General features: G+C 44.6%; 1 protein-coding gene and 1 long non-coding RNA gene across 7 annotated transcripts in view; one reads left to right on the top strand and one right to left on the bottom strand.

The window, feature by feature from the left end:
- Nucleotides 1-18162, top strand: part of slc36a4 (solute carrier family 36 member 4) — a 354139-nt gene that overhangs the window by 245568 nt on the left and 90409 nt on the right. The window lies entirely within an intron of this gene.
- Nucleotides 12542-14028, bottom strand: LOC127908750 (uncharacterized). 2 transcript variants are annotated; one of them, XR_008068299.1, is made up of 3 exons: nt 13831-14028; nt 13350-13645; nt 12542-13312 (listed from the first exon to the last, which is right to left on the bottom strand). It is a non-coding gene; the product is annotated as an uncharacterized LOC127908750 (long non-coding RNA). The 2 variants fall into 2 exon arrangements; XR_008068300.1 differs by having other exon boundaries at nt 13387-13645.

Genomic DNA, 18162 nt, shown 5'->3' with positions numbered 1-18162 from the left:
AGCACGCGCTCCAGCAGGTGTATCTCACTGATCATCCCTAAAGCCAACACCTCATTCGCCCGCCTTTCGTTCCAGTACTCTGCTGCCTGTGACTGGAACGAATTGCAAAAATCGCTGAAGTTGGAGACTTTTATCTCCCTCACCAACTTCAAACATCAGCTATCTGAGCAGCTAACCGATCGCTGCAGCTGTACATAGTCTATTGGTAAATAGCCCACCCATTTTCACCTACCTCATCCCCGCAGTTTTTATTTATTTACTTTTCTGCTCTTTTGCACACCAATATCTCTACCTGTACATGACCATCTGATCATTTATCACCCCAGTGTTAATCTGCAATATTGTAATTATTCGCCTACCTCCTCATGCCTTTTGCACACATTGTATATAGACTCCCCTTTTTTTCTACTGTCTTATTGACTTGTTAATTGTTTACTCCACGTGTAACTCTGTGTTGTCTGTTCACACTGCTATGCTTTATCTTGGCCAGGTCGCAGTTGCAAATGAGAACTTGTTCTCAACTAGCCTACCTGGTTAAATAAAGGTGAAATAAAAATAAAATAAATAAAAAATTGTTCCCTTCAGTCTACCAACAGAACAGAGCTATAGTCAGAAGGAGAGCCATTAGGACTTTTTAGTGCTGTTACGATATCATTGAGTAGAGTGAATATTTTCAGCATTAGAGGTTTTCCTGGCCAGCTCTACTTCTCACTCCTAAATATTTCTATAGATAATTTCTCTGAAATTTATGGCAGTGCTTGACTTGGGCAGGAGCTCACCAGAGCTGAGTACCTGCACCTCACATGTTCTACTGCCTGAGCTCCAGTTCCTCATAGAATATTAGCTTAAATGTATTGTGGATCTTCTGTGCCTAAATATTAACAGTAACAGCACCCAAAATGAGTACCGGCACCTATTTTAGTCCAAGTCAAACACTGGTTAAGGTCACATAAAACATAATATTATTTATATGTCTCTCTTTCTATTGTTTTCTCAGCGAATAGCCTACTCACACTTTTCCATAGATCAAGGGCATCCTGAGTAAATTACTGAGACAATATATCATCACCACATTAGAGTAAACATCCTCCCTCATTGAGATTTACTGTCCTGTTTACCCCATGCAAAGCCATTGCTCACTAACGAGAGACGAAGAGGGGAGAAGAGATAGATGATTCCATTTGAAGTTTGCACGCGAGAACAACTTCTCTTATCTAGGTCTTGGATGGAATACCTAAATAACCTCTGCATGCACTGCCCAGGATGTTACTGTCAGACTTATCCTCATATCCAATGAGCGAGATAATGTAGTAGACATTTTGTCATACTGTAGGCCTAAATGGACCTGCTATTGTATTAGTTCATAGTAATGACGGGGTAAAGCTGATTCAACCAATAGTAGAGGAGGGAGGGGCAGGCAGCTCCTAGTCTGCTCTGTTTATATGGTATTGTCTCCTTTACCTTGTTTTCGGACCGGAAAGTGAATTTCCCCTCAGCGTTTTTAATTATTTTATCTTGTTTCTTTATGCGTCTTCTTTACTGCACAGTGGCTCCTGCTGTTTGACATACTGATGTTGTTCTCCCATGAACCTTTGAACTGCACTGACAGGAACGCCTTCGGTGGAGAGCGCATGGTCTGGCCGAGGCCTGGGAAGAGAAGCGTGACGCCTCTGTGCCTTGAAGCCGAGGCTGAGATGACAGCCTCGGCAGGAGCCAATGACGGGTCAGGACGACACAGCATCAGACTGGGGTATTGGAGAAGAAATCTAGTGTCCTTGTCAGGAGATTCATCAATATCTATCTGGCTGAGATGGCACTGCCTCCTCCCCAGGGGTACAGTCCAAACCTGTAGTTATTTTTTTTTACCTCTTCTCCAAAAAGTCCCTACTTTCTGACCTTGTCGTTGGAGGATCTGTCACAGTAGGGAGAGAGAGAGGCAAAAGGAGACAGGAGAGGAGTTAAGAGTCCTAAGAAACTTAGTGAAGAAAGAAGCAGACATAGTGTTTATAGATACACTGCTCACTCTGCAACGACAGGCCCCTCACCCTCAGTTCAGTACTCCAGATGGATACATAGCCAACGTCCTTCTGTCACTGTGATAAGTGTGATTTGGGAAGCCTCAGCTATGTGATGTGTTTGTGATGCTGAGAGATCATGGAGGAGTTCTCCTGTGGAGACAGAGCTGGTGCTGGTCTGCTCCCATCTCCCACACCAATTAGAGAAAAGGGCATTATGCAAACTAGATGCCCCGGAGTTTGTCATCTTCATCATCAGTGACATTAGAGGCTGAGACTGAACCTCCACTCTGTCTGACTCAGTCTAAACCTCCAATGTGTCTGACTGTCTCAACCTCCACTGTGTCTGACTCAGTCTCAACCTCCACTGTGTCTGACTCAGTCTAAACCTCCACTGTGTCTGACTCAGTCTCAACCTCCACTGTGTCTGACTCAGTCTAAACCTCCACTGTGTCTGACTCAGTCTCAACCTCCACTGTGTCTGACTCAGTCTCAACCTCCACTGTGTCTGACTCAGTCTCAACCTCCACTGTGTCTGACTCAGTCTCAACCTCCACTGTGTCTGACTCCACTGTCTAAACCTCCACTGTGTCTGACTCAGTCTCAACCTCCACTGTGTCTGACTCAGTCTCAACCTCCACTGTGTCTGACTCAGTCTCAACCTCCACTGTTTCTGACTCAGTCTAAACCTCCACTGTGTCTGACTCAGTCTCAACCTCCACTGTGTCTGACTCAGTCTCAACCTCCACTGTGTCTGACTCAGTCTCAACCTCCACTGTGTCTGACTCAGTCTCAACCTCCACTGTTTCTGACTCAGTCTCAACCTCCACTGTTTCTGACTCAGTCTCAACCTCCACTGTGTCTGACTCAGTCTCAACCTCCACTGTGTCTGACTCAGTCTCAACCTCCACTGTGTCTGACTGTACTATGAGCTATGGATCTCAAAGGAGTTGTCATTTAGACATTATTCTCATAGGTTTATGATGTTGCTCTTCTCTTCTGACTGTAAGAAGCCACAGTGACAGTAGGAGGCCTTCCCAGACCCAACTAAAGAAATATTGCATTAAAATGGCTGCTTGTTAACTGCTGCTGTGTCACAGCCGCAGGAGGTGCTCAAGCACCCACTGAAAAATCATAATTAAAAAAATAAATACAAATGTTAAGAACTAGGTGCTGTACTAGCAGACCAGTATCTCTGTCTGCAGAGCGGGCAAATTCATTCATGTTTATATCAACTGCTGCTTGCTAACCCACAGTCAAAGGATTGCACAAAACACTCCACACAACTCTCTGCTCTGCCGCAATTCATTCATTTCATTAATTCATTTTGAAAAAATTACTTTTGAAATACGTTTTCTGTTTGGGAGCGAGAGGAGGAAAGGATCTGGGACGTTTAATCACAACACGGAAATAATTGATAAAGCACTCAAATGTTTAATTTAGGGATGTGAGACACTTACTCCATACTTATACAGACTGCCACAGGCAATATAGAGAGCGAGACAGAATGCAGAGAGGATAAAGCTCTTTGAAATGTGGAAAAGCATATTATATGCTGCAGCTGTAGCATAACGTTAGGAGCCGTGCAGATGGAGCAGAGTGTTAAGACTCAGATTGATAGTGGTATTAGTTTGTCTGATTCAGCTGTAGCATAACGTTAGAAGCCGTGCAGATGGAGCAGAGTGTTAAGACTCAGATTAATAGTGTTATTAGTTTGTCTGATTCAGCTGTAGCATAACGTTAGGAGCCGTGCAGATGGAGCAGAGTGTTAAGACTCAGATTGATAGTGGTATTAGTTTGTCTGATTCAGCTGTAGCATAACGTTAGGAGCCGTGCAGATGGAGCAGAGTGTTAAGACTCAGATTGATAGTGGTATTAGTTTGTCTGATTCAGCTGTAGCATAACGTTAGGAGCCGTGCAGATGGAGCAGAGTGTTAAGACTCAGATTAATAGTGTTATTAGTTTGTCTGATTCAGCTGTAGCATAACGTTAGGAGCCGTGCAGATGGAGCAGAGTGTTAAGACTCAGATTGATAGTGGTATTAGTTTTTCTGATTCAGCTGTAGTGTAACGTTAGGAGCCATGCAGATGGAGCAGAGTGTTAAGACTCAGATTAATAGTGGTATTAGTTTGTCTGATTCAGCTGTAGCGTAACGTTAGGAGCCGTGCAGATGGAGCAGAGTGTTAAGACTCAGATTGATAGTGGTATTAGTTTGTCTGATTCAGCTGTAGTGTAACGTTAGGAGCCGTGCAGATGGAGCAGAGTGTTAAGACTCAGATTGATAGTGGTATTAGTTTGTCTGATTCAGCTGTAGTGTAACGTTAGGAGCCATGCAGATGGAGCAGAGTGTTAATACTCAGATTGATAGTGGTATTAGTTTGTCTGATTCAGCTGTAGCGTAACGTTAGGAGCCGTGCAGATGGAGCAGAGTGTTAAGACTCAGATTGATAGTGGTATTAGTTTGTCTGATTCAGCTGTAGCGTAACGTTAGGAGCCGTGCAGATGAAGCAGAGTGTTAAGACTCAGATTGATAGTGGTATTAGTTTGTCTGATTCAGCTGTTGCGTAACGTTAGGAGCCGTGCAGATGGAGCAGAGTGTTAAGACTCAGATTGATAGTGGTATTAGTTTGTCTGATTCAGCTGTTGCGTAACGTTAGGAGCCATGCAGATGGAGCAGAGTGTTAAGACTCAGATTGATAGTGGTATTAGTTTGTCTGATTCAGCTGTTGCGTAACGTTAGGGGCTGTGCAGATGAAGAAGAGTGTTAAGACTCAGATTGATAGTGGTATTAGTTTGTCTGATTCAGCTGTTGCGTAACGTTAGGGGCTGTGCAGATGGAGCAGAGTGTTAAGACTCAGATTGAATTTGGTATTAGTTTGTCTGATTCAGCTGTAGCGTAACGTTAGGGGCCGTGCAGATGGAGCAGAGTGTTAAGACTCAGATTGATAGTGGTATTAGTTTGTCTGATTCAGCTGTAGCGTAACGTTAGGAGCCGTGCAGATGGACAGAGTGTTAAGACTCAGATTGATAGTGGTATTAGTTTGTCTGATTCAGCTGTTGCGTAACGTTAGGAGCCGTGCAGATGGAGCAGAGTGTTAAGACTCAGATTGATAGTGGTATTAGTTTGTCTGATTCAGCTGTAGCGTAACGTTAGGAGCCGTGCAGATGGAGCAGAGTGTTAAGACTCAGATTGATAGTGGTATTAGTTTGTCTGATTCAGCTGTTGCGTAACGTTAGGAGCCATGCAGATGGAGCAGAGTGTTAAGACTCAGATTGATAGTGGTATTAGTTTGTCTGATTCAGCTGTAGCGTAACGTTAGGGGCCGTGCAGATGGAGCAGAGTGTTAAGACTCAGATTGATAGTGGTATTAGTTTGTCTGATTCAGCTGTTGCGTAACGTTAGGGGCTGTGCAGATGGAGAAGAGTGTTAAGACTCAGATTGATAGTGGTATTAGTTTGTCTGATTCAGCTGTTGCGTAACGTTAGGGGCTGTGCAGATGGAGAAGAGTGTTAAGACTCAGATTGATAGTGGTATTAGTTTGTCTGATTCAGCTGTAGCGTAACGTTAGGGGCCGTGCAGATGGAGCACAGTGTTAAGACTCAGATTGATAGTGGTATTAGTTTGTCTGATTCAGCTGTAGCGTAACGTTAGGGGCCGTGCAGATGGAGTAGAGTGTTAAGACTCAGATTGATAGTGGTATTAGTTTGTCTGATTCAGCTGTAGCGTAACGTTAGGAGCTGTGCAGATGGACAGAGTGTTAAGACTCAGATTGATAGTTGTATTAGTTTGTCTGATTCAGCTGTTGCGTAACGTTAGGAGCCGTGCAGATGGAGGAGAGTGTTAAGACTCAGATTGATAGTGGTATTAGTTTGTCTGATTCAGCTGTAGCGTAACGTTAGGGGCCGTGCAGATGGAGCAGAGTGTTAAGACTCAGATAGATAGTGGTATTAGTTTGTCTGATTCAGCTGTTGCGTAACGTTAGGAGCCGTGCAGATGGAGCAGAGTGTTAAGACTCAGATTGATAGTGGTATTAGTTTGTCTGATTCAGCTGTAGCGTAACGTTAGGAGCCGTGCAGATGGAGCAGAGTGTTAAGACTCAGATTGATAGTGGTATTAGTTTGTCTGATTCAGCTGTTGCGTAATGTTAGGAGCCGTGCAGATGGAGCAGAGTGTTAAGACTCAGATTGATAGTGGTATTAGTTTGTCTGATTCAGCTGTAGCGTAACGTTAGTAGCCATGCAGATGGAGCAGAGTGTTAAGACTCAGATTGATAGTGGTATTAGTTTGTCTGATTCAGCTGTAGCGTAACGTTAGGAGCCGTGCAGATGGAGCAGAGTGTTAAGACTCAGATTGATAGTGGTATTAGTTTGTCTGATTCAGCTGTAGCGTAACGTTAGGGGCGTGCAGATGGAGCAGACTCAGATTGATAGTGGTATTAGTTTGTCTGATTCAGCTGTAGCGTAACGTTAGGAGCCGTGCAGATGGAGCAGAGTGTTAAGACTCAGATTAATAGTGGTATTAGTTTGTCTGATTCAGCTGTAGCGTAACGTTAGGAGCCGTGCAGATGGAGCAGAGTGTTAAGACTCAGATTGATAGTGGTATTAGTTTGTCTGATTCAGCTGTAGCGTAACGTTAGGAGCCGTGCAGATGGAGCAGAGTGTTAAGACTCAGATTGATAGTGGTATTAGTTTGTCTGATTCAGCTGTAGCGTAACGTTAGGAGCCGTGCAGATGGAGCAGAGTGTTAAGACTCAGATTGATAGTGGTATTAGTTTGTCTGATTCAGCTGTAGCGTAACGTTAGTAGCCGTGCAGATGGAGCAGAGTGTTAAGACTCAGATTGATAGTGGTATTAGTTTGTCTGATTCAGCTGTAGCGTAACGTTAGGAGCCGTGCAGATGGAGCAGAGTGTTAAGACTCAGATTGATAGTGGTATTAGTTTGTCTGATTCAGCTGTTGCGTAACGTTAGGAGCCGTGCAGATGGAGCAGAGTGTTAAGACTCAGATTGATAGTGGTATTAGTTTGTCTGATTCAGCTGTAGCGTAACGTTAGGAGCCGTGCAGATGGAGCAGAGTGTTAAGACTCAGATTGATAGTGGTATTAGTTTGTCTGATTCAGCTGTTGCGTAACGTTAGGAGCCATGCAGATGGAGCAGAGTGTTAAGACTCAGATTGATAGTGGTATTAGTTTGTCTGATTCAGCTGTAGCGTAACGTTAGGGGCCGTGCAGATGGAGCAGAGTGTTAAGACTCAGATTGATAGTGGTATTAGTTTGTCTGATTCAGCTGTTGCGTAACGTTAGGGGCTGTGCAGATGGAGAAGAGTGTTAAGACTCAGATTGATAGTGGTATTAGTTTGTCTGATTCAGCTGTTGCGTAACGTTAGGGGCTGTGCAGATGGAGAAGAGTGTTAAGACTCAGATTGATAGTGGTATTAGTTTGTCTGATTCAGCTGTTGCGTAACGTTAGGGCCGTGCAGATGGAGCACAGTGTTAAGACTCAGATTGATAGTGGTATTAGTTTGTCTGATTCAGCTGTAGCGTAACGTTAGGGGCCGTGCAGATGGAGCAGAGTGTTAAGACTCAGATTGATAGTGGTATTAGTTTGTCTGAGCGTAACGTTAGGGGCCGTGCAGATGGAGCAGAGTGTTAAGACTCAGATTGATAGTGGTATTAGTTTGTCTGATTCAGCTGTAGCGTAACGTTAGGAGCCGTGCAGATGGACAGAGTGTTAAGACTCAGATTGATAGTTGTATTAGTTTGTCTGATTCAGCTGTTGCGTAACGTTAGGAGCCGTGCAGATGGAGGAGAGTGTTAAGACTCAGATTGATAGTGGTATTAGTTTGTCTGATTCAGCTGTAGCGTAACGTTAGGGGCCGTGCAGATGGAGCAGAGTGTTAAGACTCAGATAGATAGTGGTATTAGTTTGTCTGATTCAGCTGTTGCGTAACGTTAGGAGCCGTGCAGATGGAGCAGAGTGTTAAGACTCAGATTGATAGTGGTATTAGTTTGTCTGATTCAGCTGTAGCGTAACGTTAGGAGCCGTGCAGATGGAGCAGAGTGTTAAGACTCAGATTGATAGTGGTATTAGTTTGTCTGATTCAGCTGTTGCGTAATGTTAGGAGCCGTGCAGATGGAGCAGAGTGTTAAGACTCAGATTGATAGTGGTATTAGTTTGTCTGATTCAGCTGTAGCGTAACGTTAGTAGCCATGCAGATGGAGCAGAGTGTTAAGACTCAGATTGATAGTGGTATTAGTTTGTCTGATTCAGCTGTAGCGTAACGTTAGGAGCCGTGCAGATGGAGCAGAGTGTTAAGACTCAGATTGATAGTGGTATTAGTTTGTCTGATTCAGCTGTAGCGTAACGTTAGGAGCCGTGCAGATGGAGCAGAGTGTTAAGACTCAGATTAATAGTGGTATTAGTTTGTCTGATTCAGCTGTAGCGTAACGTTAGGAGCCGTGCAGATGGAGCAGAGTGTTAAGACTCAGATTGATAGTGGTATTAGTTTGTCTGATTCAGCTGTTGCGTAACGTTAGGGGCTGTGCAGATGGAGCAGAGTGTTAAGACTCAGATTGAATAGTGGTATTAGTTTGTCTGATTCAGCTGTAGCGTAACGTTAGGAGCCGTGCAGATGGAGCAGAGTGTTAAGACTCAGATTGATAGTGGTATTAGTTTGTCTGATTCAGCAGCTGTTAGCGTGCAGATGGAGCAGAGTGTTAAGACTCAGATTTAGTGGTATTAGTTTGTCTGATTCAGCTGCAGATGGACAGCAGATGGTTAAGACTCAGATTGATAGTGGTATTAGTTTGTCTGATTCAGCTGTTGCGTAACGTTAGGAGCCGTGCAGATGGAGCAGAGTGTTAAGACTCAGATTGATAGTGGTATTAGTTTGTCTGATTCAGCTGTAGCGTAACGTTAGGAGCCGTGCAGATGGAGCAGAGTGTTAAGACTCAGATTGATAGTGGTATTAGTTTGTCTGATTCAGCTGTTGCGTAACGTTAGGAGCCATGCAGATGGAGCAGAGTGTTAAGACTCAGATTGATAGTGGTATTAGTTTGTCTGATTCAGCTGTAGCGTAACGTTAGGAGCCGTGCAGATGGAGCAGAGTGTTAAGACTCAGATTGATAGTGGTATTAGTTTGTCTGATTCAGCTGTTGCGTAACGTTAGGGGCTGTGCAGATGGAGCAGAGTGTTAAGACTCAGATTGAATTTGGTATTAGTTTGTCTGATTCAGCTGTAGCGTAACGTTAGGGGCCGTGCAGATGGAGCAGAGTGTTAAGACTCAGATTGATAGTGGTATTAGTTTGTCTGATTCAGCTGTAGCGTAACGTTAGGGGCCGTGCAGATGGAGCAGAGTGTTAAGACTCAGATTGATAGTGGTATTAGTTTGTCTGATTCAGCTGTAGCGTAACGTTAGGAGCCGTGCAGATGGAGCAGAGTGTTAAGACTCAGATTGATAGTGGTATTAGTTTGTCTGATTCAGCTGTAGCGTAACGTTAGGAGCCGTGCAGATGGACAGAGTGTTAAGACTCAGATTGATAGTGGTATTAGTTTGTCTGATTCAGCTGTTGCGTAACGTTAGGAGCCGTGCAGATGGAGCAGAGTGTTAAGACTCAGATTGATAGTGGTATTAGTTTGTCTGATTCAGCTGTAGCGTAACGTTAGGGGCCGTGCAGATGGAGCAGAGTGTTAAGACTCAGATAGATAGTGGTATTAGTTTGTCTGATTCAGCTGTTGCGTAACGTTAGGAGCCGTGCAGATGGAGCAGAGTGTTAAGACTCAGATTGATAGTGGTATTAGTTTGTCTGATTCAGCTGTAGCGTAACGTTAGGAGCCGTGCAGATGGAGCAGAGTGTTAAGACTCAGATTGATAGTGGTATTAGTTTGTCTGATTCAGCTGTTGCGTAATGTTAGGAGCCGTGCAGATGGAGCAGAGTGTTAAGACTCAGATTGATAGTGGTATTAGTTTGTCTGATTCAGCTGTAGCGTAACGTTAGTAGCCATGCAGATGGAGCAGAGTGTTAAGACTCAGATTGATAGTGGTATTAGTTTGTCTGATTCAGCTGTAGCGTAACGTTAGGAGCCGTGCAGATGGAGCAGAGTGTTAAGACTCAGATTGATAGTGGTATTAGTTTGTCTGATTCAGCTGTAGCGTAACGTTAGGAGCCGTGCAGATGGAGCAGAGTGTTAAGACTCAGATTGATAGTGGTATTAGTTTGTCTGATTCAGCTGTAGCGTAACGTTAGGGGCCGTGCAGATGGAGCAGAGTGTTAAGACTCAGATTGATAGTGGTATTAGTTTGTCTGATTCAGCTGTAGCGTAACGTTAGGAGCCGTGCAGATGGAGCAGAGTGTTAAGACTCAGATTAATAGTGGTATTAGTTTGTCTGATTCAGCTGTAGCGTAACGTTAGGAGCCGTGCAGATGGAGCAGAGTGTTAAGACTCAGATTGATAGTGGTATTAGTTTGTCTGATTCAGCTGTAGCGTAACGTTAGGAGCCGTGCAGATGGAGCAGAGTGTTAAGACTCAGATTGATAGTGGTATTAGTTTGTCTGATTCAGCTGTAGCGTAACGTTAGGAGCCGTGCAGATGGAGCAGAGTGTTAAGACTCAGATTGATAGTGGTATTAGTTTGTCTGATTCAGCTGTAGCGTAACGTTAGGAGCCGTGCAGATGGAGCAGAGTGTTAAGACTCAGATTGATAGTGGTATTAGTTTGTCTGATTCAGCTGTAGCGTAACGTTAGGAGCCGTGCAGATGGAGCAGAGTGTTAAGACTCAGATTGATAGTGGTATTAGTTTGTCTGATTCAGCTGTAGCGTAACGTTAGGAGCCGTGCAGATGGAGCAGAGTGTTAAGACTCAGATTGATAGTGGTATTAGTTTGTCTGATTCAGCTGTAGCGTAACGTTAGGAGCCGTGCAGATGGAGCAGAGTGTTAAGACTCAGATTGATAGTGGTATTAGTTTGTCTGATTCAGCTGTAGCGTAACGTTAGGAGCCGTGCAGATGGAGAAGAGTGTTAAGACTCAGATTGATAGTGGTATTAGTTTGTCTGATTCAGCTGTAGCGTAACGTTAGGAGCCGTGCAGATGGAGCAGAGTGTTAAGACTCAGATTGATAGTGGTATTAGTTTGTCTGATTCAGCTGTAGCGTAACGTTAGGAGCCGTGCAGATGGAGAAGAGTGTTAAGACTCAGATTGATAGTGGTATTAGTTTGTCTGATTCAGCTGTAGCGTAACGTTAGGAGCCGTGCAGATGGAGCAGAGTGTTAAGACTCAGATTGATAGTGGTATTAGTTTGTCTGATTCAGCTGTTGCGTAACGTTAGGAGCCGTGCAGATGGAGCAGAGTGTTAAGACTCAGATTGATAGTGGTATTAGTTTGTCTGATTCAGCTGTAGCGTTCGCTTATGGACCTGGATGGAATTGAATGGACTATTTATTTCTTATACTAATGTGATGTAATATAGCCTGTAGAATGAGTGTACAAATAGGCTCTATCGCAGGTGCAGCAATTACCAAAGATTTGCTTGTTTTCTGTTCAGTTAATTGCTCAATTAATATCATTGATTGGCCGGAGTCCATTTACTTGATGCACTCCTGGACCGTGATAATTGAATCGGCCTGCTCTGTAGTGATTGATTATAGGTTTAGTGTATAGAGAACTTGGATATTGAGTCGTTGTCGTCTGCCCTATTGCATGTCAATTGATCCCATTGAAACATTAGACAGACGGTTGTAGACTGTAGTACACAGCTTTGAGCCATAAGATGGCGATTTCATAACCTTTGGCCTTGAATTGAACCGTTGGTCTATAAGTGTTAAGCTTTAGGTTTCTCTGTCAGATGTTCTGACTGCTGTTAGAATATGTACAGGCTATGTACAGACATTGTAACACAGTGACTTGATCGCCGTTGTGACACCAATGCTATGCGGTGGCCGCCACATGACCTATACACAGACGATCGTCACCACTAGAACGTCCCATACTGTACCTGCCGCCCTTATTCACAAAAACAGATCCTCTTGTTCACGGGCTTATTCAAATGTCATTCAAACCCGTCAGAGAGCTAACGCTCTGAGCAGGTTGAAGACAACAGGATTCATTGTTTAATCTCACACGTCTATTTTGAGTCTGTCTCGGTTTTGGGCCAGCTGCCATTGCATGATAGGATTGGAAATTGTCACTTTCTTTCTGATTGTGACTCCGTCTCTGTCTGTTTTGTCTGGAATATAAGCCACCCGGCTGGCTGAGAGAGTTGAGAAAGACAATGACTTTGGAGCCAGGTCGTTCTGTCTGTGTAGTAGTCTGGCACCTCAGGCCCGTGGTTTTTAAAATGTCACTTTTTGTTAGACTCTCTTCAGGTTTGGGTCTGGGGCTCTTCCATGTCTGAAACCCCATAAGTTAGGTGGTGTGGCAGGTGACTGACATCATTATGTTTCTCAAGGCTCACGTGCACGCTTGTTTTGAAATCTGCCCATGTGCTCTCGTACACTCTCCAACTAATCTGTGTAGTCTGGCTCACATGCACGCCCGTGTTAAACTGCATCGCTACTTACATTGTCATGCTCCAGGTGATGTTGCTTTCGACTCATCTTCAACATGTTCCTGCTCCTATTGCATGCTCCCTGTTCACCTCTGTTGTTAGACTCACATACATGCCCCCTGTTAACCTCTGTTGTTAGACTCACATACATGCCCCCTGTTCACCTCTGTTGTTAGACTCACATACATGCCCCCTGTTAACCTCTGTTGTTAGACTCACATACATGCCCCCTGTTAACCTCTGTTGTTAGACTCACATACATGCCCCCTGTTAACCTCTGTTGTTAGACTCACATACATGCCCCCTGTTCACCTCTGTTGTTAGACTCACATACATGCCCCCTGTTAACCTCTGTTGTTAGACTCACATACATGCCCCCTGTTAACCTCTGTTGTTAGACTCACATACATGCCCCCTGTTAACCTCTGTTGTTAGACTCACATACATGCCCCCTGTTCACCTCTGTTGCTAGACTCACATACATGCCCCCTGTTCACCTCTGTTGCTAGACTCACATACATGCCCCCTGTTAACCTCTGTTGTTAGACTCACGTACATGCCCCCTGTTAACCTCTGTTGCTAGACTCACATACATGCCCCCTGTTAACCTCTGTTGCTAGACTCACATACATGCCCCCTGTTAACCTCTGTTGCTAGACTCACATACATGCCCCCTGTTAACCTCTGTTGTTAGACTCACATACATGCCCCCTGTTAACCTCTGTTGCTAGACTCACATACATGCCCCCTGTTAACCTCTGTTGTTAGACTCACATACATGCCCCCTGTTCACCTCTGTTGCTAGACTCACATACATGCCCCCTGTTAACCTCTGTTGTTAGACTCACATACATGCCCCCTGTTAACCTCTGTTGTTAGACTCACATACATGCCCCCTGTTAACCTCTGTTGCTAGACTCACATACATGCCCCCTGTTCACCTCTGTTGTTAGACTCACATACATGCCCCCTGTTAACCTCTGTTGTTAGACTCACATACATGCCCCCTGTTAACCTCTGTTGTTAGACTCACATACATGCTCCCTGTTAACCTCTGTTGTTAGACTCACATACATGCCCCCTGTTAACCTCTGTTGTTAGACTCACATACATGCCCCCTGTTAACCTCTGTTGCTAGACTCACATACATGCCCCCTGTTCACCTCTGTTGTTAGACTCACATACATGCCCCCTGTTAACCTCTGTTGCTAGACTCACATACATGCCCCCTGTTAACCTCTGTTGTTAGACTCACATACATGCCCCCTGTTAACCTCTGTTGCTAGACTCACATACATGCCCCCTGTTAACCTCTGTTGTTAGACTCACATACATGCCCTCTGTTAACCTCTGTTGTTAGACTCACATACATGCCCCCTGTTAACCTCTGTTGTTAGACTCACATACATGCCCCCTGTTAACCTCTGTTGTTAGACTCACATACATGCCCCCTGTTAACCTCTGTTGTTAGACTCACATACATGCCCCTGTTAACCTCTGTTGTTAGACTCACATACATGCCCCCTGTTAACCTCTGTTGTTAGACTCACATACATGCCCCCTGTTAACCTCTGTTGTTAGACTCACATACATGCTCCCTGTTAACCTCTGTTGTTAGACTCACATACATGCCCCCTGTTAACCTCTGTTGTTAGACTCACATACATGCTCCCTGTTAACCTCTGTTGTTAGACTCACATACATGCCCCCTGTTAACCTCTGTTGTTAGACTCACATACATGCCCCCTGTTAACCTCTGTTGTTAGACTCACATACATGCCCCCTGTTAACCTCTGTTGTTAGACTCACATACATGCCCCTGTTAACCTCTGTTGTTAGACTCACATACATGCCCCTGTTAACCTCTGTTGTTAGACTCACATACATGCCCCCTGTTAACCTCTGTTGCTAGACTCACATACATGCCCCCTGTCTGTTTAGACTCACATACATGCCCCCTGTTAACCTCTGTTGTTAGACTCACATACATGCCCCCTGTTAACCTCTGTTGTTAGACTCACATACATGCCCCCTGTTAACCTCTGTTTAACCATCTGTTGTGCTAGACTCACATACATGCCCCTGTTAACCTCTGTTGTTAGACTCACATACATGCCCCCTGTTAACCTCTGTTGTTAGACTCACATACATGCCCCCTGTTAACCTCTGTTGTTAGACTCACATACATGCCCCTGTTAACCTCTGTTGTTAGACTCACATACATGCCCCCTGTTAACCTCTGTTGTTAGACTCACATACATGCCCCTGTTAACCTCTGTTGTTAGACTCACATACATGCCCCCTGTTAACCTCTGTTGTTAGATGCCCCCTGTTAACCTCTGTTGTTAGACTCACATACATGCCCCTGTTAACCTCTGTTGTTAGACTCACATACATGCCCCCTGTTAACCTCTGTTGTTAGACTCACATACATGCCCCCTGTTAACCTCTGTTGTTAGACTCACATACATGCCCCTGTTAACCTCTGTTGTTAGACTCACATACATGCCCCTGTTAACCTCTGTTGTTAGACTCACATACATGCCCCCTGTTAACCTCTGTTGTTAGACTCACATACATGCCCCTGTTAACCTCTGTTGTTAGACTCACATACATGCCCCTGTTAACCTCTGTTGTTAGACTCACATACATGCCCCCTGTTAACCTCTGTTGTTAGACTCACATACATGCCCTCTGTTAACCTCTGTTGTTAGACTCACATACATGCCCCCTGTTAACCTCTGTTGTTAGACTCACATACATGCCCCCTGTTAACCTCTGTTGTTAGACTCACATACATGCCCCCTGTTAACCTCTGTTGTTAGACTCACATACATGCCCCCTGTTAACCTCTGTTGTTAGACTCACATACATGCCCCCTGTTAACCTCTGTTGTTAGACTCACATACATGCCCCCTGTTAACCTCTGTTGTTAGACTCACATACATGCCCCCTGTTAACCTCTGTTGTTAGACTCACATACATGCCCCCTGTTAACCTCTGTTGTTAGACTCACATACATGCTCACATACCCTGTTAACCTCTGTTGTTAGACTCACATACATGCCCCTGTTAACCTCTGTTGTTAGACTCACATACATGCCCCTGTTAACCTCTGTTGTTAGACTCACATACATGCCCCTGTTAACCTCTGTTGTTAGACTGCCCCTGTTAACATACATGCCCCTGTTAACCTCTGTTGTTAGACTCACATACATGCCCCTGTTAACCTCTGTTGTTAGACTCACATACATGCCCCTGTTAACCTCTGTTGTTAGACTCACATACATGCCCCTGTTAACCTCTGTTGTTAGACTCACATACATGCCCCCTGTTAACCTCTGTTGTTAGACTCACATACATGCCCCCTGTTAACCTCTGTTGTTAGACTCACATACATGCCCCCTGTTAACCTCTGTTGTTAGACTCACATACATGCCCCTGTTAACCTCTGTTGTTAGACTCACATACATGCCCCCTGTTAACCTCTGTTGTTAGACTCACATACATGCCCCTGTTAACCTCTGTTGTTAGACTCACATACATGCCCCTGTTAACCTCTGTTGTTAGACTCACATACATGCCCCTGTTAACCTCTGTTGTTAGACTCACATACATGCCCCCTGTTAACCTCTGTTGTTAGACTCACATACATGCCCCCTGTTAACCTCTGTTGTTAGACTCACATACATGCCCCCTGTTAACCTCTGTTGTTAGACTCACATACATGCCCCTGTTAACCTCTGTTGTTAGACTCACATACATGCCCCCTGTTAACCTCTGTTGTTAGACTCACATACATGCCCCCTGTTAACCTCTGTTGTTAGACTCACATACATGCCCCCTGTTAACCTCTGTTGTTAGACTCACATACATGCCCCTGTTAACCTCTGTTGTTAGACTCACATACATGCCCCCTGTTAACCTCTGTTGTTAGACTCACATACATGCCCCCTGTTAACCTCTGTTGTTAGACTCACATACATGCCCCCTGTTAACCTCCTAGACTCACATACATGCCCCTGTTAACCTCTGTTGTTAGACTCACATACATGCCCCCTGTTAACCTCTGTTGTTAGACTCACATACATGCCCCCTGTTAACCTCTGTTGTTAGACTCACATACATGCCCCCTGTTAACCTCTGTTGTTAGACTCACATACATGCCCCCTGTTAACCTCTGTTGTTAGACTCACATACATGCCCCCTGTTAACCTCTGTTGTTAGACTCACATACATGCCCCCTGTTAACCTCTGTTGTTAGACTCACATACATGCCCCCTGTTAACCTCTGTTGTTAGACTCACATACATGCCCCCTGTTAACCTCTGTTGTTAGACTCACATACATGCCCCTGTTAACCTCTGTTGTTAGACTCACATACATGCCCCTGTTAACCTCTGTTGTTAGACTCACATACATGCCCCCTGTTAACCTCTGTTGTTAGACTCACATACATGCCCCTGTTAACCTCTGTTGTTAGACTCACATACATGCCCCCTGTTAACCTCTGTTGTTAGACTCACATACATGCCCCCTGTTAACCTCTGTTGTTAGACTCACATACATGCCCCCTGTTAACCTCTGTTGTTAGACTCACATACATGCCCCCTGTTAACCTCTGTTGTTAGACTCACATACATGCCCCCTGTTAACCTCTGTTGTTAGACTCACATACATGCCCCTGTTAACCTCTGTTGTTAGACTACATACATGCCCCCTGTTAACCTCTGTTGTTAGACTCACATACATGCCCCCTGTTAACCTCTGTTGTTAGACTCACATACATGCCCCTGTTAACCTCTGTTGTTAGACTCACATACATGCCCCCTGTTAACCTCTGTTGTTAGACTCACATACATGCCCCCTGTTAACCTCTGTTGTTAGACTCACATACATGACTCACCATGCCCCCTGTTAACCTCTGTTGTTAGACTCACATACATGCCCCTGTTAACCTCTGTTGTTAGACTCACATACATGCCCCTGTTAACCTCTGTTGTTAGACTCACATACATGCCCCTGTTAACCTCTGTTGTTAGACTCACATACATGCCCCCTGTTAACCTCTGTTGTTAGACTCACATACATGCCCCCTGTTAACCTCTGTTGTTAGACTCACATACATGCCCCCTGTTAACCTCTGTTGTTAGACTCACATACATGCCCCTGTTAACCTCTGTTGTTAGACTCACATACATGCCCCCTGTTAACCTCTGTTGTTAGACTCACATACATGCCCCTGTTAACCTCTGTTGTTAGACTCACATACATGCCCCCTGTTAACCTCTGTTGTTAGACTCACATACATGCCCCTGTTAACCTCTGTTGTTAGACTCACATACATGCCCCCTGTTAACCTCTGTTGTTAGACTCACATACATGCCCCCTGTTAACCTCTGTTGTTAGACTCACATACATGCCCCCCCTGTTAACCTCTGTTAACCTCTTGTTAGACTCACATACATGCCCCTGTTAACCTCTGTTGTTAGACTCACATACATGCCCCTGTTAACCTCTGTTGTTAGACTCACATACATGCCCCTGTTAACCTCTGTTGTTAGACTCACATACATGCCCCCTGTTAACCTCTGTTGTTAGACTCA

Source organism: Oncorhynchus keta, chromosome 18, assembly GCF_023373465.1.
Source record: "Oncorhynchus keta strain PuntledgeMale-10-30-2019 chromosome 18, Oket_V2, whole genome shotgun sequence".
NCBI classification, from domain to species: domain Eukaryota; kingdom Metazoa; phylum Chordata; class Actinopteri; order Salmoniformes; family Salmonidae; genus Oncorhynchus; species Oncorhynchus keta.
Note: the sequence above shows the minus strand (reverse complement) of the source record. Positions and strands in the feature narration are given on the sequence as shown.